Below are 27280 nucleotides of genomic sequence, written 5' to 3'. Positions count from 1 at the left end.
CAAAACTAAGTGATTCTTAGTTATAAAATACTCTTTGCTGTAAATACTAAACTGCCCACTTCATGTCCCAAAAGACCCAGCTTGGCCCTAGATAGTGACTAATATTCCTCTCTATAGATTTGTTTTCATCAATAATTCAAAGAGCAGAAGTGCCCTGTGTTAGAATGACTTAGATTGACTTTTAACATAGTTTAAATTAAGTGGCCAATTGCTTAATCTTCTATTTCATTTGGACCAATTTTATGAAACCCAAACTTTAACAAAGCAGACAGAAGGCAGGAGAGCACTCAACCAGCTTGACATAGTGTTTCTTTAACATTCAGAAAATTGTTATTAGAATGACCAACTGTAAGAGAAACAAAAACACTTTCCTTTTTCTAAATAATAGAGAAAAATAATAAAATATAAAGTACTATTGCCCAGAAATTGTTTTTAAAGAGCCTTATTTGGTTACTTAACTGGTTAATAATTTTGTCTCAATTCATGTACAAATGTCTGTATGCATTGTTATTCTACATGATACAGTGTAAAACATGTTAAACTATTGTAGTTTGGAGATTCCTTTCAATCTTACCATGAATAAAACAGACTAAGGAAGTTCACCCTCACCCCTGTCAATAAGAAAGAATGTGTCTTATTTAATACAAATCAAAACTACAGTATGCTAGACAGTTGGGCAAGACTGAGAGAAGCTCAGATCCTAATGGAGCTGTTGCTGTAGTGTTCTTAATATCTGCAAATTCACTGTCTCAGCTCTAGGCTCCCAGTTAGTTAACTGTCTCTTGCACCTCAAGAAATTAGACATTACTGCATCTGATATCTGAAAAACTGAAACCTACTAAGCCTGTACATTTCAAAAATAACCCAAGCAGAGCTACATTTGAGATTAATGTTGCCCCAACAAGACTTGCACAATGGGAAAATCAGTTGGCATGCCAACTTGGATGGGGGAAGTTTCACAGGGCCTCACACCTAGATAAAGAGCTTCAGACAGAGCCAATGGTTGCTGAGACAGTTAGAATTGGTTTTCTTCAGCGATAAACTGCCTGCTAAGTCAGTCCCAATTGGTCAGCCAGGAATGCATGCAGTATATGCAACACCAAATGGAGTCAAAGGTTGTTCATAGGTGTGTGTGTGTGTGTGTGTGTGTGTGTGTGTGTGTGCATGTGTGTATACATATATATAGTATATATGTGTATGGGTTTGTGTGTGTAAAGTAACATAGAAGACATCATAAATTTAAGATGGAGTCAGATCACACAGGAGTTGGAGTGAGTGAGTAGAAAAAGCACGTAAATAAGTACAATTTTTATGTATAAAAATCTCTCAAACAAATTTTGAAAATCAAATTTACAAAAAGAAAGAAGAACAAGGATATCCTTTATCTCACCACCCTATTGGAGTCATTTGTATTACCTTCTTTCTTGAAATACTTTCTTGACAAAAATAGCTACTTGTAGTCTACTGTATTAAGAATAGCAATAGTCATTCCTTAACAACAGTAATGATATCAAAAACAAAAAGTCCCTTCTGCCAGGACTCAAGGTTTTACAGTTGCAATCTGGCATATCAATAAATAAAATATGGTGCTCCTAATTTATGCCCTCCTTGTATATGATATAATTTAAGTAATGAGTGTCTATACTCAGTGTGCATTTATTAATTTATGAATGGAATTGCACTGCTGCATAGAGTATTGCTTTTATATGTGTTTATATTTCAAGGCAAATTCAAATTTAAGTTTTTCTCCTTATCAAATGCAGGCTTTAAATGAATTATAAATTTAACTTTCCAATTCTTAAAATCAGTATGTTACTATTTAAATGAGGATGCTTTAATATGTTTTAACTTAAATCTTTATTAAACATTCAGTAACAAACTAGGGAAGAGTCTGAGGATGGGAGGTGACAGTGGTCCTCCTGATGTTCCAGTCAGATGAGGAGCCTGACTGAGTCTTCTATAAAGAATACCAGTGAGCTACATTGTCTGCCTTGGCCTGATGAGTGCAGGTGACTGTATTGACTCTATTAAGTGAGATAGCTCGTGGCATCAAGAATAGCATGCAACTCCATCACACCATTCAGAAAGAAAGTCATACTGAAAGAGTCTAGAAAAATTGCCTGTGGAAAATTCATAGAAATGCCTATTAAAGTTTCCTCAGAATAGACACCCCAAAACAAGAATCACATAGGAAGGAAATGGATGGCAAGGCAATCATGTTTGAAATGTGTAATGGTAGAATGTCTCTAATTAGTTAGAATTAGTGAAATTAATTATGCAGTAGTTCTAAAGCTGTTCCAGTTGATTGAACTGTTTATCCCTACATGCACACAACGGCAATGCTATACTCTTAGCTTAACCCATCTGTGGACTATACTTCCAACTAAATGGAGTCAGGAACCTAAGACAAATGCAAAAGGACAGTTGCTGATGAGATTACTGCTCTTGACCTACCTGGTCACACACTCTGCAGCCTCCAAGTCCCTTAATGTCACACGTCTCTCACATGCCTCCTTTGCGTGCCATGCCCGTGAATATTTTGTATTGCTTCCAGCCTAGCAATCTGACATCACCATTACCCTCACTTCCTTTGCTATGTGTCCATCTCCACAGTCACACACCAGACTCTCTGTGCATGTCACTCTCTTTATCATCAACAAGCTCCTTCCCTTGCTCAAAGATCTAGGTAAGTCACTCCCTGACTAAACCAGTGTTTTGCTTTGTCTAAATTACAGACTTAAGACATGGAAATTTCCTGAAGTCAATTGGGAGTATGTCTGCACATTTTTTTCTTTGAGAAGATACACTCTTTATATCAGATCCAAACTCTTCAGGGAAACACCTTGAGGACAAAGCCAAAGCAAGTGCTTGCCCAGGAGTCTAAGACTTTCATGACTGAACCCAAGATGCTTTCCGTCATACCATGGTCACCTGATACCCGAATTCCTAACTCCTGTTGGTTTCCTCAGTGTATCAATGCTCTCATCTTTCTATGCTCATATCCATGCTGCCTCTCCTTTTGGAATGTACAGAACTCCTGCAGCTTTGTGTGTTAACCTACTGCAACGCCCCTTCCAAAAATCAACCAAGAAATTTGTTTTTCTAGTATGTCTGCTCTGGCCCCTCCCACCATGATAACATACAGGTGACAAATTTTGGTCTGTTAATAGCCTCTGGACAGACATCTGCCTTAGCGCTGGCCAAATCTATTGGGAGCAGCTGTATCCCACTAAAATGATCCTCTAGCACCGAGAGGTTGTATTTTATCTGGGCGGGTCAGCTCAGAGCCTGACGATGTCTAACCTGAATCGGTAGGTACTCTAACTTGGGTAGGAAAACACAAAAGTTAGCTGAGCAAGGAGAAACGCAAGTGGAGACAGGAAGTTTCACAGCCGTGTTTCAATCAGTAAAAATCATCCCCAGGGCAATAATTAATTAATAGCAGGCAATTGGCACCGCACGTTGCTGGGAGTGAACTGCTGAAGAAGCCAGCTTGATGGAAACAGGAATGGTGCTTCAAGTGTGCTCCGAGGTCTGACATGAGCAGGGCTAAGTTTATGTTTGCTCACCACAAAAGGAACTTGAAATGAGGAACCGATGTCCCACGGAGGAACTCATGTTCCACGGCTACCTAAAGAGTTCAGCAGAATCTGCGCACTAGAAAAATTTAACAATTGAAACCAACCCTAAATATAACTCCTTATTTCAGCTCTAGCTGGCTAAATATAACCATTTACTCATAAGGCAAAATCAAGAATTAATATGAGAAATATCTATCAGTCAGTTCATGAGGAACTAACTGGCTGTTACATACTAAGCTGTATGTATACTTCACTCTCTAGTTATTCTTAGCCCATGGTGTGTTGTTTTTGAATAATCCATAATTAAAAAAAAGACATGATAAAAATCCTTGATCACTGAGAAGCAACAAACCTGAGTGTTTATTTCTTTAACAAGATTAATCCCTGCCACAAATCATATTTGTGCCCTGGAAGACCTTGTAAAGGGATTTAAAAAGCAATAAAGTTAAATGTATAATGATCTAAAGAGCAAAGAGAGAGAGTGTGTAAGGCTGGTTTGGCAGGGCTGTACTCTCAGGGATTTTCAACTGACCTGGAGAAACAGAGAGCTGCCATTGCTATGGAAGTATAATAGGGGTGTGTGTGTGTGTGTGGAGATGAGGCTGACCAGCACATCCACTCCCAAATTTATATCCTGGCTAACCTCTTCCTTCTGTTTGTCTGAGAGGGATGACCTCAAAGACTTAAAACTTCTGTGTAAATATCTCTGAGCCAGGCTGTTGTCTCTTCAGAAACAATGACCATGCCCTATACTGCACAAAACACAATGAAAGCCCTTTAAAGGAGCATGGGTAACGGGCCCATGTGCCATTCCTATCCCCTAGTCTTTGTGGCAACTACTAGAACAATGGCTGCAAACCAAACAGAATCTTCAGAACAAGACTCCTTGATTTGTGAAGCAGTGATCCTAGGGAGACATTATGCTTTAGATTTCTCATGTGTCTAATGCCGAAAATAAATAATAATTCCTCATAGGATTGCTGTGTGGTTAGTGTTTCTACTAAGATGAAGCTTCTCCATCAGTTCCTATTAAGCAGGTGAAGTAAACCATTGGAAAACATTCTGTTTTGTGGTAAGGAAAGAACCATTGGACAATTCCCATCTTGTGACACAAACACATCTGTGGACCTACCTCAGAAGTGCCAACAGTGATGCTGCTGCAACTGTTTCTTGTGAGGTTGTTTTGACTGCCTCAACACACCAAATGAGGGAAACCAGTACAGGGAAGCCAAAGGCCATTTTCACATCTCTCATAACAAATCAGAGGTTGATCCATCTGACTTACGCCCCTGACTGTTTGGTCTCCTCAGTTGCACTGACAGGAACTGCTGAGCAAAATGGGACCCTGTCTTAGTTAGTCTTAGTTATGGTTTTATTGCTGTGAAGAGACACAATGACCACAGCAACTCCTACAAAGAAAAGCAATTAACTGGGGGTAGCTTTCAGTTTCAGAAGTTTGAAATGAATCTGTAGACTGCTTTTGGCAAGATTGCCATTTTTACTGTGTTGATCCTACCTATCCAAGAACCTGGAAGATCCTTCCATTTTCTTGTATCTTCCTTAATTCTTTTATTAAAGACTCAAAATTCTTATGATACAGATCTTTCACTTTTTTGGTTAGCGTTATCCCAAGGTATTTTATGTTGTTTGTGGCAATTGTAAAGGGTGTTGTTTCTCTAATTTCTTTCTCAGTGCATTTATCATCTGTACATAGTAGGGCTACTGATTTTTCTTTTAGTTACTCTTATATCCTGCCACTTTGTAAAGGTGTTTATCAACTGTAGGAGCTCCCTGGTAGAGTTTTTCTGGTCACTTTTGTAGACTATCATATCATCTACAGATTCAATGCAATCCCTATCAAAATGCCATCACAATTCTTCACAGTCCTTGAAAGAATAATTCTCAAATTTATATGGAAAAAACAATAGACCCAGGACAGTCAAAACAACCCTGGACAACAAAGAAATTCAAGGGGCATCACCATCCCTGACTTCAAGCACTATTATAGAGCTATAGTCCTGGTCTATCTGTCTAATATTGGAACAAAACTAGACAGGTAGACCAATGGAAACAACTTAAAACCCTGATATTGACCCACACACCTACAAACACCTGATTTTTGACAAAGAAGCTGGAGTTATATAATGGAATAAAGAAAGTATTTTCTCTAAAGGGTGCTGGCATAACTGGATGCTGGCATGTAAAAGACTGCAGATAGATCCATGCCTATCACCATGCAAAAAACTTAAGTCCAAATGGATCAAAGACCTCAACATAAGAACATAAGACCAGCCACACTGAACCTATTAGAAGAGAAAGTGGGAAATACCCTTGATCAAATTGGTGCAGAAGACCACTTTCTGAACATAACAACAGTAACATAGACACTGAGATCAAGAATTGATAAATGGGACCTCCTAAAACTGAGAAGCTTCTGTAAGGCAAAGGACACAGTCAACAAGACAAAAACAACAGCCCACGGATTGGGAAAAGATATTCATCAACCCCACATCTGACAGAGGGCTGAACTCCAAAATTTACAAAGTACTCAAGAAGGTAGTCTCCAAAACACCAAATAATCCGATTAAAAAGTGGCGTACAGAACTAAATAGACAATTCTCAATAAAGGAATCTGAAATGGCTGAAAGACACATAAGAAAGTGCTCAACATCCTTAGTCATTATGGAAATGCAAATCAAAACAATTCTGAGATACCATCTTACACCTGTCAGAATGGCTAAAATCAAAAACACCAACGACAGTTTATGCTGGAGAGGATGTGGAGAAAGGGGAATACTCCACTGCTGATGGGAGTGCCAACTCATACAGCCACTTTGGAAATAAGTATGGTGGTTCCTCAGGAAAAGGGGAATCAGTCTACCACAAGATCAAGCAATTCCACTCTTAGGCATATACCCAAAAGAAACATATTCATACAACAAGGACATCTGTTCAAGGATGTTCATACCAGCATTACTTGTAATAGCCAGAAACTGGAAGCAGCCTAGATGCCCCTCAACTGAAGAATGAATAGAGAAAACGTGGTACAATTACACAATGAAGTTACCATAATACAGGGAGCCGTTATAGGTTTACAGAGAAATCAAGCACTAGGGAAATGTCTGGAGATCCACAACGATGGCACCAACTAACAATCTAAGCAATAGTGGAGTGGCTACCTTAAATGCCCTCCCCTGATAATGAGGTTGATGACTGACTTATATGCCATCCTAAGCCTTCATCCAGCACCTGCTGGAAGTAGAAGCAGACATCCACAGCTAAACACTAAACTGAACTGGAATCCAGTTGCAGAGAAGGAGGAGTGATGAGCTTAAGACCAGGCTGGTGAAACCCACAGAAACAGCTGACCTGAACAAGAGGGAACTTTTGGTTCCCAGACTGATAGCTGGACTGTTCCAGATCCCTTGAATGTGGATGTCAGTGAAGAGAACTTGGAAATCTATGGGGCCTCTTGTAATTATCCCTTGCATACGTATGGACTTTGGGAGCCCATTCCACATAGAGGGATTCTCCCTGAGCCAAGACACACAGGGGTGGGCCTAGGACCTATCCCAAAGGATATAACAGACTCTGAAGACCCCCCACTATGGAAGGCCTCACCCTCCCTGGGGAGCAAAAAGGGGAATGGAGTAGGTAGGGTATTAGTTGTTGGGGGGCACGGGAGGAGGGGAGGCAGGGGGAACTGGGATTGGCATGTAAGATAATCTTCTTTCTAATTTAAGTAAAAAATGGAAAGAAAGAAAAAGAAAAAAGAAAGATTTCAAGAAATCTGAGGTTGAATCTTGAAGAAATTGCTCAGCTGTTAAGAGCACTTACTGCTGTTTCAGAGGACCTGGGCTCGATATTAGCATATACATGATGGCACAGAACTGTCTGTATCTCTAATCCCAGGTAATTCAATCCTCTTTTCTGACTTCCACAGGCTTCCTGCATGCACATGGTATACAAACATACACTCAAGCACATACACATCCACATTAAAAAAATAATAAACAAATTTGAAGTTGACTTAGGCAAATGGCTTTCCAAACTCCAGCTGAAATAGAGAGAAGGATCATTTTAGACTGTTCTAAATCAACTGAATTATTTACAATCATTTTAGGTAGGAAATGCATTTGCATGTAAAGGAGCCCAAAGCAGTCTGTTGAAAGCCCAGTATCAGAGCTCTCCAGCTTGCATACCTTCCTGGCAGGTACCTAAGGGTTTCTTAATTTTCAGTTTGAATTCTTCACGTGGGTTTTTTATTCTCCCACACTTCAGTGCACAGTGCTTTGATATGGATTTACTGTTTTAGAGTTTGTCGGTGGCTGAACCTGAGACCCACTTCATACAACTTGTTAAGGAGAACACAAGCACCAGAGGAGGCTGACCCAACAGACCTGTGGGCATTTCTAACAAGCTCCTTCTGGCTCTGTGGGAGGCAGTCTTACATAATACTCAAATTAGAAATATAAATAAGAAGCCCGTATCAATTTGTCATCTTTTTTTTTTTTTTAAGCTCAACTTTTCCCCACCTACACAGGTCTCAACAAATACTTATGATATGCCACAGGGACTTCATCAGCCCCATTTTTTTTTTTGTTTCCAGCCATGTTTATAATGAATTGCAAGAACAGTGTTCCCATCATGCAGGACTTCATCCCGTCCCTCAGCTTTTTGAAGAAATGTTGAAGTGCTTTATGGAACATTTTCCACACAATGGAAGACTTTATGCCTCCAGGACCAGGGTCTTAGTGGCTATGTCCTCATCTATCTATCTTGCTGGTTTATAAGTATTTTAAATAAGCACTACAATTCCTGGTTTGGGCACATCTCAGAAAAGCAGGGTGACTGAAGAGTAGTTATATGATTAACAGCAGTCTCTCAAGACAGGCTTCTGTGAAAAGGTTGTCTGGGCTCCATGTGAGAATTTCTGTCAAACGTGGGTCCTGCTCCTGCCCACAAACACACTGGAGTCTACAGAAGCATATCCAGAGTCCCCATGGTCATCAGGTTCTGATCTCAGAGCTCCTCTATGTATAGATCTTGACCTTTATAATATGTGACAAGAACGTGCCTCAGCCTCAAGTCTGGGGCTGAAGTGAAAAATTCTATCAATTACACTGTTTTTATTTGGGAAATACTTGTTAAAGAAAGCATTTTTAGTGACATAATTATCGTCAGTAAAGAATGAAGAAAGACCAGACACACAGCCGCATAGGAGCAATTCTGAAACACAAATAGATCAGTAGAAAAGGGATTCTTCTGGAAGTTTGTGCAACAAACAAAATACCAGACACAGTGGCCATCAGTAAGTATGTGACTAAGTAAAGAGCTACTTCACAAGTCAGGGAAGCAAGGGAGGCATAAATAGGCTACTTCCTTATACTGCCCAGGTTTTCCAAAGCATGACCTGGCCCATTTGAATCCATCCATTGGGCACTCAGAGACCATCTCTATGCTTATTTCAAAAGAAACATGTTAAGACTTGAGATTGAGACCTTAAGAAATACCAAATGGAAGAGATTAATCAAAAAACAAAGCAACATGGTCTACACAAATTTGAGAGAAGACCATAGGAGTGCGATATTTGCTGTTATACAAATTTGATAAATAATGATACAAAGCAGTGATGAATCTCATAATCTGGTAATAGCAAAGAAAGCTCCATGGCTCCTTTTCTTATAGAACTTACACATAATGGCAAAAGAACTGTATATGTACATATGGGCCGCCAAGCATCAGAAGCAGGGGCATATATGTAGCAGAGAAGAGCCATAATAACATTCCAAAAACTAAAGTGTGAATGAAAATAAATGACCCAGTTTAATGAGGATGGATTTGCAAGATACTTGAATTTGGGGGGCGGGGTTCAGCAAATCTTAAGGTAAGAAAATAAAACAGCTGCAGGGCCAGACAGAGGGTTTTCATATCCCAGCTGTGACATGGACTTTGATGTTTGCAAAGCAGGACTACAAGGTACAGGATGGACAGAGGGGGAGTCAGAACATTTTATTTGGATGTAAATTGAAACAAGTGTTTTTAAAGTTATTTAAAGCCAATGACTTAATCGAAAGCATGATTGCAAAAGCTCCTTGTAATTGGAGGCAGAAGAAGAAAGAAAAACAAGTGGAGGTCTGCTGACTCTTTGAGTCCATTAAATTTAAAGCACCCAGGGAGGAGGAACTAAGATCAGAAACTTGAGCAAAGTTTGGAGCTTTCTATCAGATACCTAGGAGGTCTTGGCAGGCAAAGGGAGGAAAGATCAATCTACCCCCGCCCCCTGGCCCCCTGGACCATGTCACCTAATTTAAAAGAATCATTGCATGGAAACAAACATTGTGTTCCACTTCTGCCAAGGTCATTCTGCATATACAGATGGCTTAGGTGGCTCGGTGTTGCTAACTCCTTTGGCAGAGGAACACGGATTTTTATCATGTCCCTCCCTGCTCACTGATATCTGGCCCCCAGCCTTGCTTGAGCCTGTCAACTTCAGAAAAACTGCGTTGTTTCTTGTGCCTCTCCTCACGGTTTCTCTAGTCCAAATGTCTTTCCTAACAAATATTAGTGATAACCCAAAAACGAAGCCAATTCAATACTAACCTGAAAGAAATGAAACTCCTCTCTGCTGGTTCAAGTGCCAAAGTTAGGCGGTCGGGCAAAGTCTGCTAACACAGCTCCCCTTGGCTGGGATTCACTCCTGTGTTCCTAATTTCTCCGAAGACCCATTGAGCAACCTGGCCTGAGTTTGAATGTGTGCGAAAAAGCCTTGAACCAGGTGAGTTGCACATTGTTTCCAGCTCATTAGAGCTGTTTTGGACAACTTCTCTAATGAGGTTTGACATTTGACTATCACCACATATGTGTCCCCCACCAAGCCATTCCCCCCTTCCCGCTCTCCCTGCTCTTCAAAAGCATCTTTGTGAGTGAATCACCAGATCTTGTACCTTAAATCAATCCCGTGCTCTGCTTTGATTAATCTCTCCCATCAACCCTCCTTCCTGAATCCTCTGACGAGGTCTGATCTTCGCCCTCCCCGCTTAATAAAATAAATGATCTCTCAGTTGCTATTCTTTATTTAAAATAATATTACTCTCCATACATTCAAGTTGATCAGCCTGTGCCCTCTTCTATAGAGCCTGAGACTTCAATTAGAATGTACCAAACCCAATTAAGAAAAGGTTTACAGACATCCAGTTTTAAAATCTGTATAAGATTTTTTCTGTCACTTTGACAGAGTTACTGGATAGGGGGAGGGGACCAATACAATATGTTCCACCAAAATGCACGTCTTCATTTTATCCTAAATGGCATATGGTGCTTACCAACAGATTGAGGATATGTGATTTAAATCAAATTATCAGCAGGTAACTGTGAAACTTCTAGGGGTCATTCCCAAGGAGGAGTTTTACTATTGCTGATCCAAACTGTCAAAATGATGGTGTGATTCTATTCTACACTTTTGTATTTTCAATGATAGGAATTCTTTATTTCATTAACAATCTCATCAATGAATTGGTGAAAGGTCACTCAATAAATTAATCAGGTGTCCTGTTTAAAAAGCTAAACAATAACTGCACTGGTTTTCCACCAATTTGTTTGAATCAACTGGAAGTTTAGTTATGGTTTGTAGGTATGATCTTAGTGAATCTTCTAATTAATTTTCTGATGGCAGCGAATTAACTGAAACCAGCTAAAATAAGACATGTGTTTTATGAAGCTAAACTAGCCTGTGGGTCTAAATAGGATGACGTGATAATGTAGTGTCAAGTAGAGATCCCATCAATAGTGTAAGGGAAAATATCCCGAGAGATCTAGACTGATTTTTCTGCATTGGACAGACATGGGAGGTCAGAGCTGATCATCCTTCAAACCTGGCATGTAGACATAGCAGTGTGACTAAGAGAAGCAAGTTCTCAGTGGATTCATAGGAGAGTGGTGTGTCAGGAGCCATGAAGAAACTGCCATTAAACACCCCCAAGCAGAGTTGATGATGCTTGGCTAGTGAGCATCAAGGTGCATGCACACAGGCAGGCATGCTCATCCAGATTGCCTGCTTAGCCCTGGGAACCTTCAACTGTTTGCAATATTGTATTCAGGAGGAAAGTTGGTATTACAAAACAATTTTAATATGAAACTCATTAAAACAAAACAACGGTGAATGTGCACTTCACTGGCAATTATGGAGTCCTACTTTGCCTTTACGCTCCTGTAGAGTCAAATGCTAGGTGGTTATACTATGTAAAAACATGTCTACTTCTAAAATTCTGACTCTAGGAAAACATCCTTGAATTTCTAAAAATAATGTCACAGCTAAATTAAAATGAGAACCAGGCATATGCCATTTTATGAAATCTGTATCCAAGAACTCAGGATCTTGGGTTACAGGATTTGCTTTCCTTCATTTCTACTGTGTGTGTGTGTGTGTGTGTGTGTGTGTGTGTGTGTGTGTGTGTGTATGGATTGCATGGCTCTCTGTAACAGAATAAATAAGTAAACCAAAAGTAAAGCCTTGTTATACACCCTGAAAACAGTGACATTGGTAGAAATGGATGAAAGGTGCTGAGAGAGGTCTGGGGCCTCTGAGGGGATCTATTCCTGAGTTTATATATCTGCACAGACCGGTGCAGCGCTCAGCCATAATCAGAGAAGCCTCCTTCAGCAGCAGTTGATAGTCAAAGTGGGGATTCATAACTGGTCAAATGGTTAAGTGACCACTCAGTGCTCAGCCCTGGATCTGACATCTGTCCCCTACCTACAAGGACCAAGGCACATCAAAGATGAGAAGGACTGTGGGAACTGAATGTTGGGGTGTAGTGCGGTGGGCACTCAACTTTGGATATGACATAGCTGTTGCAATCATGGATATACTGCAATTGTGACTGCTTGAATGGGGCCTGACCTCCCCACTCCAAAAAAAAAAGAGGCAGGGGAGGGAGATTGGGGGAAAAGAGAGAGAAGAAGGGTCATGACTGCAGGAGGTGAACTATGCAGGCAGAAGGGGTTCAGGTAGATGTATATATTTAAAAGGCATCGTATACATGTCTGATATTGTAAGATTTAAAGGAAAATTAAAAATTTAAAAGACACCGGGTTGGGGTCCTAATATGAATATTCAACTCTACTTTCCCTTTGTATAACCAACACTCTGATCCACTAAGGAGTTGCTGTGTTTGAGAGTGGGGAAGTAGTTCTGTGGTTTTCAGTAAACACATAAATAAAGCCATAAGCATCAATTGTGTAGGTAAAACAATTCTTTATTTGCTTCCATTTCTTTCTGTGACCATTCTAAACAATCAGTTAACCATATCTACTACAGTATTGATAACAAGATGGGCAAATACGGTCAGAAATATTCTCCAATGCCAAGACACACATTACTGCAACACAGAGAAGGCTGGAAGCATACAGAAGCAGGTAGGGACTTTGCTATTGGTGGTGTTTTTTTTTTTTTTTTCTCTCAAAGCTAAAACCTCTGCAGGATGCTCTTTCCTATGTCATAGCTCATCTGCAAAGCAAAACAGAAAACTCTCTTCCTAAAAAAAATACAAAATTTTCATTAAATACCTCCACTTTCCATGCTTCCACACTGTGGATTTTGATTATATGCAGTCCCTATGCCTTCCTTAATTCCTCTCATATTGACCTCCAAACCCTCAACCCTTCCCAACTTCACGTTCTTCTTAAAAAAAAAAAAAAAAAAAAAAGAAAGAAAGCACAGCCCACAGAGTCCAATTTGTGCTGCCCATATACTCATGGGTGAATGCTCCCTTGAGCCTTTCAAATTCCTATATAAATGCTCTCTCTAGCATGTTCCACATGCTGCCTTGGAGGCATGTTGATTAAACTAGTCTTATTAGGCTAATTGCTTTTTTAATAAGAATATAGTTCCGTATAAGAAATGGAGAGTGAAGTCAATATGAAGAAAAATAGTTTATATAGCAAACATTTGGCAGTCCAATGGGTTCTTCCAAATTTATTCATTCATTACATAACACTCACAAAAGCATGTGATGAGAAATACTGAATAGGAAAAAAACAACAAAATCAATTCGCTATTGAAAATGCAGATTTCTTTGAGTTTTTTTTTCTTTTTAAGATTAGAAGAGGTGAATGAGAAAAAGGATAAGACATTTTCTAGTTAGGAACCTAGAAGTACCGAACATGGGGGATTTATTTAACAAGAAAAGTCACATTATTGAGATTAGACATCTCTTTCTCAAGGTGCTCCTTCGAGATAATGGCTCTCATACCTATAATTCAGTGGCAGCATTGGTTGTGTCTGGTAACATAAAAATGAATCTGAGGACAGAAGTTAACAAACACTTTTATTTCTACACAGCACAGGATTTTAGGAGTGATTCTAGAATACTGCTGTCATGCCTAATATATTCTATTATGGTTTGACTATATTTTCTTTAAAATGTGGTAAATTTGAAGACAATTTAAAAATAAAAGGTACTAAATATTTTCTCAAAGGAGTAAATTAGAATACCAGTCTCATTAATGAACACAGAGTCCAAGGAAATTAGAGACTAACCTGAAATGCACACAATAATGAGTCTTCATTTGTTTAGTAAATGTGGCATCAATCTTGTTTTTTTTTTTATTTAAGAAAACAGATTTAAAGACAGTTGTGTTGACACATGGCTATAATCCCAGAATTCAAGCAGCTGGTGTGTAAGGGTTTATGAGTTCAAGGCCAAACTAGCCCTCATCTCAAGAGCATGTTTCCAAAAGTTATTTTTAAATAAAGAAGAAAAATCTCCTTTTCTAGACAGGGTTTCTCTGTGTAACCCTGGCTGTCCTGGAACTCTCTGTTTAAAAAAGGATAGCCTCCAACTCGGATATCTACCTGCCTCTCTTTCCTGAATGCTGGGATTAAATGTGTACACCACCACTGCTGAGCAAGAAGACTATCGTTACAAATAAGTTTTGATTGTGATGTATGTGCTCATCCAAGAGAAAATGACAGCAAAGAAGGGCTCATGTGAGAAAATGCTGACCACACTCTGAACAGATCGAGAGTCCATTGGCAGAACATCTAGCCTTCTCCTGCACCCTTGATGTCTCCTCTCATGGCTCAGCCTCTCTTTAGGGTTCTCTTTTGAATTTTCATTTTGTAGTTGCTACATCCAAACTCAAACCCTACTAATTTGACCTCATCTTGGGCAAGGGCAAGAGCTGTAAACTCTTTTTGTCCTTGAATGTAGTACCTGATTTTCTGGGATGACCCAGTATGGCACTTATCCTAGGTTCTCCAGAACTCTTTACATGACCTAGTTTTGAAAAATAAAACATATTTGATATCGTTCTCTCTCTCTCTCTCTCTCTCTCTCTCTCTCTCTCTCTCTCTCTCTCTCTCTCTCTCTCTGTGTGTGTGTATGTGTGTGTGTGTAAACCCTTATGTGTAGGTGCATGTGTATGTATGCACAGAGGCCAGAGGTTAATATTCACTGTCTTTCTCAATTGCCCCCACCTTATTTTTTGAAACTAAACCTGGTGATTACCAATTTGTCTATTCTAGCACCGGGCTAGCCTTAGAGTCTCCTGTTTCATGCCGATCCCTGCATCATCACTGTGCATGACTGTGAGTAATGACTTTTTACCTGGATGCTGGAGATGCAGACTCAAGTCCTCAGGTTGGTGCATCAAGCACTTACTGAGTCATCTCTCCAGCCTCCTGATGTTTTTCCTTTCTTGAGCATCAATTTTTATTCTACTTACTTCAAAATACCTTTTGGTATTTCTCCAGCCACTATGCTTGCTTCTCTGGGATGCCAGCCCTGTAGATGTATCTGTGAAAATTTTACTTTGCCTCTGGTATATGTCACATAGTTTTACAGGCTGTTACATGTGTTTGACATCTCAGCTTTTCAGTTAGATTGATGATTATCATAGATAAAAGTTTTGAGTACCTATTATGTCAAAGAGTACTTAAATTTTTTTTACATGAAATCTGTAAAGAAGTTATGGCTCTCATTGCACAAACCAGATAATGAGGCATAAATGTTAAATTGCTTTCCTGAAACATATATCACATTTAACTTGGCATCCTACATATTCAGAAGGCAAAGATCATTGTTGAAATTCCCTGTTGAAAATCAAAGATATATATATATATATATATATATATATATATATATATGTATCCCTTGGTCACTCTTATGACACTGTATGTTAATTATACAAATACTGTTCTGATAGATTGCATTTAAACACTGAATATTAAAATTTTCCAGGTTCCTATAAGTTATAGTTTCATGGTATCAACTGCAACTAATATCTAATTCAGTTTAACAGGGCACAGGGTAAGTTAACAATGCAGCCAGTGAGTATAAAACATGCTGTTCCCAAGAAGGAAGACAAATGCTTGCATTTGATGATTGATCAGATGCATATGCTTTAGAAATAAGCTGTGATTTTTTTGAGGAAGATAATTCCTTCTTCTCACATGCTAAAGAATTGGTGATATGAGACATTATATGCGGACCATACAAAACTATGATGACATGGTTTTCAGACATCAAGAGTGTTCAAGTACATTTAAAAACAAGGAGTTAACAAATACAGCTATGAATAGCAACAAAAATAAAAATATGTAGCAACTACCTATATATGAAATATGCACATATAAGAGACACCAGCAAGAACAACTGGTCTACCCATCACAGTACAGTACATGTTGGTTGGCTGAGAGCTGTTAAACAAATGTCTCCTTATTAGATCAGCATGGATCAAGCCCAGTCTCGATGGCTGCCATATCATTGGAATTATCAGACCCTGTAGCTCCTTGACTGCCACCATGTGTATTTATTCAGCAGATGAGTTCTGATCACCCTCTCTGTAGTATGCCCTGCACTAATGACTTGAAAAACAAAGCCAAATTAGATACTAAGTTTCCCAGAGAATGCACAAGCTGGCTGACTCTTCACCAAGATGTGCTTCATATAATTTGAGAACGATTGCCCCATGAAAGACTAAAGTAGTCTATATGTTAGAGGGACCCTTTCCAGAAGCAGATCCTGAGACAAGAATCATGTTATTTGTATTTGATATTGCAAGTGTTATAATTATTGAAAAACCTATGTTCCCACTATCTGCGGATTGGAGGTGGGGACCTTAGGTGGTGTAACTGTTGCCCTTTTCATTGCAACAAAAACAGCATAAGAAAGAAGGATTTGTTGTGGCTCTTAGTTTGAGATTACAGTCCATTGTGATGAGGAAAGCATAGTGGCAAGAGAGAGACACAGCTCATCATGTCGCCCTCACAGTCAGGAAGCTAATATAACAATAGAGGCTAGTGGTTAGCAATTTTCCTCTTTTCTAGTCATTTCTGGTCTCTAGCATTCACAATGATGCCACCCATATTCAGAGTAGGTCTCTTTCTCCCTGCTAAGCCTTTCCAAAAGTGTCCTCAAAGATGTATTTCCCTGCTGCATCTAAATGAGTTCAAGTTGACAAGAATAATCATCATGGGAGGTGAGGGTAGAACCTTCATGATGGGATTAATGAACGTTTGAATGGAAGCCAAGAGATATGCTGACCCCATTTCCCCTATGTCCTGAGATAAGGAAGAAAACAGCTGTCTATGCGTGGAAATGGACACCCATCAGAACATGACCATGTATCTTGATGTTAGATATACAGCCTTTAGGAGCATGAAAAAGTATTTTGATGTATTTAGTGTGATAATGTATTGTAGTAGCCTAGCCAAAACAACAGGAAATGCACATAGCCAGCTGCAAGTCAATCCCAGCAGCCTACTTTAAACCAGTTTAAAAAGAAGATAAATTGGGCAAAGTGTTTCTGCTACATAGAACAAAAAGTATAATGTTCATGAATATGTGATATGCTATTTTGTAGTTTGCCCTACACAGGTGGTAAGAGGAAAAGTTACAGAGGGAAAAAAAAGACAACCAATGAAAGATAGGTTATTATGACAGGTACCACTTTAGGTCACTACTGAGACCCTCCTGGGGGATTCAGAATTATCTTAGCCAATTAGTTCACTCAAGATTCTTAGTAGGGAGTTGCCTCTGCAGCAAATCACCATTGTAGCCAAGCTAGAAGATGTGAGTGGTGCTATTTAAGAACTTCTACTGAGACAGAGGTCTAGGAGGAAGGGAGAGGCAGTGTCTAGTGCCATGTTTTATCCTCACAAAAGTTTAAGATTTTGTCACTCAGCAAGTATTAAGTATGCTACTATCTCAGAAAGAGTAGTACAACATAGAAAGTTGGTCTTTTCCTGTTCTATATTATTTATCAATAATGTCTATATTATTTATTAATTCTCAGTATTACAAATTGTCTACCTTCTAGAAATTTATGGTCTGCCCTCACATTTGAGACATTACTGAGACTTAGTCCTTCCTTAGTTGAGTAGGTAAATAAAGTTATCATTAATTCACAACACAGTTCATTATTTTCTTTGAATACCTGATGTCTTAGATTCATAGAATAATATACTTGAACAATTTTATGAGACTCAGAGATCTGCAAAACATTAAGTCATGCCATCCTAGTTATTATGCAGTTCAGCAACAGATGTTTGAGAAGAAGTAACCAATACCTAGAGCTTTGTAAAATAACATGACACTGTAGGCTTTCTATGATCCAAGCAAAGGTAGATAATTAGGCTTAGATGCTGTCTGTGGGTCAAGCACACCAGGCTGGTTGGTCATACAACAGAATCACATAAATGTTTCCAAGTCATGATGAGAACAGCAACTGTAGGGGGGCCTTATTTAAAACACTTAAAATGACCCTTGTGGTCAGGATCTGTGACAGGACTCAGACATGGTGCTTTAAATGACCAGCAGATGATTGAGTGTAGGGTATGAAGATCTCCTGCCATACTATTAAAGCCCAACAAGAATATCTAAAGTGCTTCCATCACTGATTGATCTCCTGGGTTGTCATTTAGCATTTAATTCAACTTACTCTCCACTGTTTTCTTATTCATTTGAATAGTCTTTATTTTGAAAAATATTGGAAAGAGGAAAGGGTGAGATGAGAGAGACCAGAGTGATAGAGGGAAATAATGTCTTGCTTTTGTTTTTGTACTTTATGAATAATTATCTATTTTCATAACTTACTGTGATTTTTTGTTTTATTATTGAAATTTTGCTTTAACTAGAAATTTTGCTTAGAAGGTACTTCCTTAAGACCATAACATTTCTAACTATTGATTGATAGGACATAAAACATAAATTATAATCACTATGTAGCATGCACAATGATCCTTGAAAAAATGTAGTAGATTTGACAAACATTAATCCTGGTTTATGAGAGACTTTCTACTAACTGCTCATTATATGGATGTATTCAGAAATAGCTTTCCCTTTCCTGTAAGAAACCTTTGGGTTTTTGTAAGAAATGATGATGAATAGATATTCCCCTGCCTCCCCCAGCAAAGGCATACAGCAAGCTCAAAAAAGAATGAGGAGCAGAGATGTAGTGGGAAGGCATTTCAGGCTACTGAACAACAAACTTCCCTTTTTGACAGTTTGCCTCAGGCCATCACTGTAAGGCCTGTTCTAAGCCAGCTCTTAAAAGCTGTTCTTCTTCTGGACAAATGATAAGGAATAGTGAAATAACTCCAGGAATATTGTGATCAACACACACATGCACACACACAAACACAGGCACGCACCCATGCTCGCCCTAGCAAAAGCCTATGCTTTATGCTCTTCAAAAAAGAAAATATTTACACATCAAAGATAGTACCTTTCTTGCAAAGTAGCACATTTCCCCAAGTTCCTTTTTCACCCCTTTGGATGAGATTTGTATTGTCAAGTTTTTTGGACAGCAGCCTTCCCAGGAGCGTGCCCCATTTTAGTCATTCAGGAGGAATGGTACCAATCAAACTTGCAATATGCTTTTTGCATTATAGCTGGATTTGGTGATTGGTATTAAAAATATATACTTTCTAGCTTTTATAATACATAAGCTAGATGAATTGTTAATGCTTTAGAACTCCCTAGGCCACATGAATGATAAAGATTTCTGTGTTATCCCGGACGAAGTTGAGGACCCTGGAAGACAGTTTTAATCCTCTTTTTTTTTTTCTACTCAGCCTGTCAAGCAAGTGCAGGCACTCAGTATAGTGCAGGCAAAGAACCAAGGGCTTAATTTTCAAAGCCAAGGAATAGGATTCGGCCACATATTTTTAATCTATTTACAATATTAAGTAACTAAATAAACTGACCCAGGCAAAGCATTTGTTGTCCTTAGGCAAAGAATAAAAGTTTTTATGGACTGAACTAATGCCAGATGGAATTTCCATTTGTTATCCTTGTTGCTGTCCAAAATGCCAACATTTGGTAAAATTTTAATTTTCATTAAAAATAAATCACCACCTCTTATGCAAGAAGGTACAGTGATAAATATAACTTGAACAAACCTTTTAATTGTCCCCTAAGCATTGTCATTCATGTCTAATGTCTCCACTTAGGCCTCATATCTTTCATTATGCTTGGCCATATGCACTTTTCTTCTAATAACAACCAGAATGTATCTATTGGGAGTGAAAACTGTGAGCAATTATTTAGATTGTCTAGAAATGACCAGAACAAAATCAGCTGTGTGCATCACAGTGCAGAAAGATACATTTTGAGATGAGAACTCTCTGGAACATTTCCAGCTTCTCTGTCTTTCTTTTGCAAATGCTTTTACTTTTTTTTTATTTTAATGAATTTACAGATTTGGCTGTGGGTCTTTCAAACATCATCATGAATGTGTTTTTCTTTACAAAGAAAACAAGGTAATTTGTGCCAGTAGACCCCTGCTTTCTAAGGCAGGAAGGCTTCTATGAGAGCATGCTTCCCATAGCTTGTTGGAGACATTACTCAGCTTCTCATAGTGCTTGCCGCACAGGCTGATAGCATGAGTTTGATCTATTGAATGTATATCATGATGTAAGGAGAGACAGGCTCCACAGTTGCCATATCCTCTGCATATGTGCTCTAACACATTGGGCATGCATTGTTCTAGATAGTCTTATGACGCAAGCTAGAGTCATCTTAAGGGAACCTCAACTGAGAAAACACCTCCATAAGATCCATAAAATCCAGGACATTTTCTTAATTCATGATTCAGAGAGGAGGGACCAGCCCATGCTGGGTGGTGTCATCCGTGAGCTGCTGGTCCTGGGCTCTATAAGAAAGCAGGCTGAGCAAGCCACGATGAGCAAGGCCATAGACAGCACCCTTCTGTGGCCTCTGCATCAGCTTCTGCCTTTGCTTTCCTGCCCTGTCTGAGTTCCTGTCCTGACTTCTCAGTGTTGGACTATCAACTGGAAGTGTAATAAACGTTTCCTCCCCAAGTTGATTTGGTTATGGTGTTTCACCTCAACAATAATAACCCTAACTAGGACACACACACACACACATACACACACACACACACACACACACACACACACACACACACACACACACACACACATGCACACACACACACACTATACACAATGATAATTTTGAAAGCAAAAAAGAATCTCACAAATAGATTCTGTTTCACTTTTTAACATAGTTGAATACCCCCATGGTGTAATGGAAGTATAAAGACAAAAATTTCCACTTCTCTGTCCCACCCTAAATTTCCTGCCCTGTATCACACCCCTGCAGAAGTGAGTATGAGTGACATTTGTAAGGCTAACACCCCAGAGGAACTAGGAGTTGGAGCCCCAGGAAGTAAGCCTTTTGATGGGTGTTTTTTTGGGAAGCACCCATCTCCACATCCACACTACACTGGTTCACCTACACTGGCTCACCCATGCATCCTGGGAAACACCTGTCTCCACATCCACACTATGTTGGCTCACCCATCGTTCCTGGAAAACATCCATCTTGATGTCTCCAAAGTTGTAATTCTAAATGTGGACCACTATGACTTTGTTTGTTGGGTTTTGGTTTTGTTTGTTTTTTGATGGATTCTAAGGAACAAGTTTAGATGCTCATACTTGCAAGGCAAGTGCTTTCCCAACTGAGTCCTCTCTCCAGCCCTAGCAAAGGCTTTTAAAGTGGCTTCATAAATCATTCTATATAATTGACCCTGTCAGCATACAAGAGATGTCTTATTTACATCAGCTTTCCTTGTACAGGAAACCAATCAATCATAACTGATAATCAACTCTCTTACACTGTGGTCTAAACTTCACAACGCCTTACAGGGTAACCTCTTTTTTAAAAGATTGCATAGTTATTAGTAAGGATTTCTCTATGCTCCACCAATTTTAAAAACCTCAATAAAATCATATGCTGGGTGATTAGACCAAATATAATTTAAGCGCTAAGAATATAATTGGCTCCTTTTCCATGAAGACTATGAAAAGTCATTGTCCATTAGAACTTTGAAAACAATTCAATCAAGAGGAATTTTTCTTCACTTTGTTGAAGGTGAACAAATATAGATACCTATGAGCTTCCTCACCTAACACGTTGCTCCTTCCTGAGAATGTTCTTACTGTATGTCTGTCTGCCTGTCTGCCTCTATCTTTCTGTCTTTCTCTATCAGCTATTTATCTATTTCTTATGAAATGACTAGATGACTCCTTGACAGTGACAGTGAGATGATTAAGGGGAGTGTGATTCTGAATAGCAGAAGGACCACCACAGTGAAATTCTGTAGTGGATTCAACTCAAAGCACAACAAATAAAGACAAGAATTTAAAGCCAAGAAAGAAGATGAGGGTCAATAAGATGAAAAAAAAAACATTAAGAGATAACATGAGAGTGAAGGAGAGAATTCTATCTACTCCCACCTTGCAAACAAGCAGGATGTTTGCTGGAGGGAGAATGTCACGGCCTGTCATTACCTTGGACACGGTGGAGTACATGGAATCAAGTTGCAGGGATGCTCAGGTATTGAGGGAAGCTGACCTGACTTGCCAGCATTTCTGCTGAAATGAGGCTTTGTGGAGGGAAACACAGGTGTGAAAAGATTGAGAAAGGGCCATGGACATGTGAGTTTGGTCAGGAGAGAACATTGGTCATCTCCTTTCCTCACATCTCTCTTGTACTCTCTCTTCCTTCCTATAGTTTCTATCAATGATAAACTAATGTGGGAGCCTTTGAATTGTTCTCTCTGACTCTGACTAACATCCTTTTAGCCCTTTTCATTTACCATATTTCCTTAAAGATGCACACGTGATCATGTCACATGCTATTCCTGTTTCTCCAGTGACCCCATAGCATCTGTTGCATGGAGTACACACAGAGTGCCCATGAGGGTTTGCATGGTCAGGACTTGGCTTCGCTGCCGTTTTGCAAAGTCAGATGCCACCTCTCTTATCTTGTCTTTACAAATTCCCGAAATCAGTTGCTTTGTAATCTCTCTTATGCTTTGTTTTCATAATCTAGACAAGTCACTTACTTCTCATGTCAAGTACTGCCCTTCCATTAAGCCTGGCTTCATTCTCTGAAGATTTGGCCCCATTATACTGCAGGTAAATTCAGTTTCCTTCCTGCATTTATATTGCAACTGGTAGATACATCTGTCATAACACACATCCTGTGTAACTGACACAGAATTAGACTACAAACATCATGAAGGCAAAGAAAATCCCTGTTCACTCTTAAACTCTGGCGTCCTGAAAAAGGCTCTAGTGCAAATACCCAGTTGGATGTTGCAGATTGAATGATATGTGCTTATGTAAGAATAAGACAGGATGAAGGCAATGTGTTTTCAGAAACTTGGAATGGAGTTGAAATGCCAGGTTTCTATTTAATATCTCTATTCAATGAGTCTACATTTTTATCTCTAATGGATGCTGAGGAGGCCGTGCAAATTCCTTTAGTGTATATCTGTTTAGCATTGGCTCCATGTTACTACTTCTCTAAACATTTCAGAAACATCACTGAAAATTTTAATCCCTGCCCTAAATTGACTACATGACCTAAGACCTCACTAATCATCTTCTCTCCAACTGTGTCTTAATTAATCAGAACTATAGCTAAGGACACAGGAGAAGACTCTTCCAAGCCATTGATTTCCCCACAGTTGATGGACTGCTTCCCAGACTCTGTATTTCTGAGGGCAGAGTCTAAATCATGGGATTGGAGGGATAACTTGAGACTTTGCTTTTCTAAAGAGGTCCCAGATGGCACCAATTCTACTGGTCAATGGGTCATAGTTTCATTATCAAGGGTTTAAGATTCAAAAAATCTTGGGCCTTTCTGTATTCCCAAGGCATTGGCATACTCTGTTTAATTTTTCTGACTAATGGAGTATGATTAGGTAAAAATGCTAAGATTCTTAGGGTCTGGGTACCTTGAAGCAGAAGTGACTAAGGACAGAGGAAGAAACATTCTGCTTGCCTGTCTGTCACTTGCCATAGTAGCTGCTGAACTTTGAGGTTGTTTCTACGTTTACCTAATTGATGGAGAAATAAGGATTTCTGGATAGTAGTAAATGCACATTAAAGATGCAGACCCTTGTTTATGCTCTGTAGAATAGTCTATTAGATTCCTTTGTGTTTCTCAAAACACTTAAATAGTGTTTCACACAGAGGTTAAATATATGTAGACTGAATGAATTGATGAATGAATTGCCTTTATTTTACAAGATAATTGGAAGTGTAAGTTCACTTGTCTATCCTACCAGCCATGAAAGAAATTATAGGCTTTCTTGAAATGCTCTTGTTAAACTTGAGCTCCACTAGCTTATATATGATTTTTTTTTTAATTCAGGAAAAGTACACCTCACATAAACTGCCTTTTAATTAAGTGAGATGGCTAGCATTTGAGCACTCTGGGTCTTTTGTTCTGTGACAGCTTCCTGCCACAGTCCAGTGGAAGTTACCATTAGATGATGTAAATTTGAGAAAGCTTTACTTTTTTATACCTCACATGGCTATTGCCTGAATAGAACCAATAGAACCGAGTGTCTTCCTCTGTCTGTCTTTTTTCAGTGTATTTTATTAATCATTCTAAACACATTTGTTTCATTCCACATAAATGAGCAGCTTACCTTCCACCTTTTCGAAATTACTGTTAATCATTCTTGAATGGTTCCATTTAAACTATTCCCCTGCGGTTTCACAATCCCTTCTGCTTGCTAATCTAGGAAGAACGATGTGCAGAAAGGAAATACAGAGAAGCAAATAGCTGTTCTTGTGAATCATCATTATAAGCCTCGTCAGCAACAGTAGTTTCTCAACTGTTATTTAAGAGTCCAATAAATCTGTAAATAGAGCATCCACAACAGTGGGCTTGAAATTCAGCCAAGTGATGATAAATGCATGATATGGGATAGGAGATGCTTTTATGTACATGATTCATGCTTTATTCCTGCATCCTACCCATCCTGACTGATAGAACAACATGCTTAAAACTTGACAATGACAGAAGAATGATTGGCAGCATGCCAGACAAGGAATGGGAAGAGAATATACATGTAATTCTTATGACCTATATAATACATCTTACTTGCTAGCCAAATTTACTCAGCTAATTAAAGATCTCATATCTTTACTCATATCTTGTGAGTAAATGCATCAATGAATACCATTAAGTAGCTATGTTTGATATACACTCAAATCAGATAACTGGGTATTTCTTAGATATCTGGATGCTTGGGGTTATGTAAGTAAAACAGTCAGATACTTTATGACAATTCGTCATTCTCATGCTGGTGCCTCATTCTTTTCATATATCTGTCTGTATATGTTGGGCAAGTATTTCCTAGGTCATCCAGGGAATATTCATCTCTAATATAAGGTATCCATGATCAGGATTCTTCTTTTTATAAACAAGTGCTAAAATTTGTTCAGTTGAAGGCAGATCAATTATTACTGAAGACAATATGTATGCATCTCATTGAACAGTGAGAAGTAGAGCTGGTGCCTAACTGGATCCTTCATCCATACTGACTAGTGTTCATTGTATAGGAAGGTTTTATGTACACTATCAGAGAAGAAACATAAACACCAACCCAGATACAAACACTTTGATCTACAACGGTGACCCGCCTACATGATTCACTGGTGCAACATAGGCGCATTTGTTGTGGAAGTAACAAACCACTATCGGTTGGATTTAAAGCCACTCTATGAGATGTAACCCATGCCTGGCATGGCTTGAGTGGCCAAGAACCTGGGACTAGACAGACCATGGGCCTAGAAGAAAATCTTAGCACAAAGAAACAGCACTAGCTGGGCGTTGGTGGCGCATGCCTTTAATCCCAGCACTCGGATGGCAGAGGCAGATGGATCTCTGTGAGTTCGAGACCAGCCTGGTCTACAAGAGCTGGTTACAGGACAGCCTCCAAAGCCACAGAGAAACCCTTTCTCGAAAAAACCAAAAGAAAGAAAGAAAGAAAGAAAGAAAGAAAGAAAGAAAGAAAGAAAGAAAGAGTACTATTTGACTCCTGATGGCATTCTACTATCCCCAGAGATAAGTTCTTGTCTCCACCAGCATCATAGCAGTGAGAGATTTGAAACGCTCAATTCTAAATTGGATATCTTCACAAAACCCTCTCCTCACAGTTCAGGGAACTATGTGAAGAGGAGGCAGAAAGATTGTGTGAGAGCCAGATGTGATGGGTGACACCAAAGGAAACAGTATCCTCTAGACCACAGGACAGATGCAACTTATCAATTTGCAGAGACTATGGCAGCTTCTACAAGACTTACACTGGCTCAAGCCAGAAAGGGTCCAGCACTAACAGGAGGAAGTGGCTACCGGCTTCCACCTACCCAAGAAGCTATCTGCAATTGACACCCACTTGCAAAGGAAACATTAGTTTTCTCCAAAGATGTCTCACTGGGTATATTAACCACAGATAAGTGTAGACAAGTACAAAATGAACTCGACGGTACATTTATGGATTCATTTGCCCATTTGTTTGGTTGTTTGTTTGTTTTGGTCTCATATTGGTTTGTTTGGCAGGTCTCATTTTGTCTTATTTGTCTTTTGCTTCTATTTTTGTTCTCTGTTTTTGTGCTTTTATTGATTTTTGTGTGTATTTCTTGTTTTTGTTTTGTTGTTTGCTTTCTTTGCTTTTGTTTGCTCGTTTGCTTTTAAAAAGAAATAAAGAAAAGGCATGCAGTTGGGTGGATGGGGAGGAGCTGGGAGGAGTTGAGAGAGGGGAAAAGTATGATCAGAATATATTGTATAAATTTTTAATGTGGATGTTGATCCCATGTAGATTACAAAGCAAAATGACAATATAATATATAATAGTTCATATGGAAGAACTATGAGCTCTGAGGAAGAAAGTAAAATGAGAATACTACTGGGTGTTTGGCTAACATTAAGAATTAAACTGGGTTTAATTCTTCAGCATCTCCATTTTTAAAATATAAAATAAAATATGCCAACTAGAAAATGAAGGCACAAATGTTAAATTCTGTGATAAAATCTTTCTCTTTACCAATGGGTAAGACAAAAGCAACTCCTCCATATCAACAATTCCTAGTTTCTCCTTATTAGTTTCCTGTCTAAGTTCTGTGAATTCTGTCAGCCTACCATTCTGTACAAGTGTGGGCGGGCATGGAGGGAGACTATGCCCCTAATATTATCTCCTTCCCTTTGGGAATTAACAGAGGATGTCAAGTGACATCACATTTATTATGCCGTGCCTCTGTCAGGTAGACAGCCCACATGACTACCATCAGGGGAAAACTGATCCAAGCATGAAAGACACCATGACTAATTTTTGCCATGACCATGTATTCAACAGGATGCACATGTAGA

This window comes from Cricetulus griseus, chromosome 4, assembly GCF_003668045.3.
Source record: "Cricetulus griseus strain 17A/GY chromosome 4, alternate assembly CriGri-PICRH-1.0, whole genome shotgun sequence".
NCBI lineage: Eukaryota > Metazoa > Chordata > Mammalia > Rodentia > Cricetidae > Cricetulus > Cricetulus griseus.
This window is presented reverse-complemented; position numbering follows the sequence as displayed.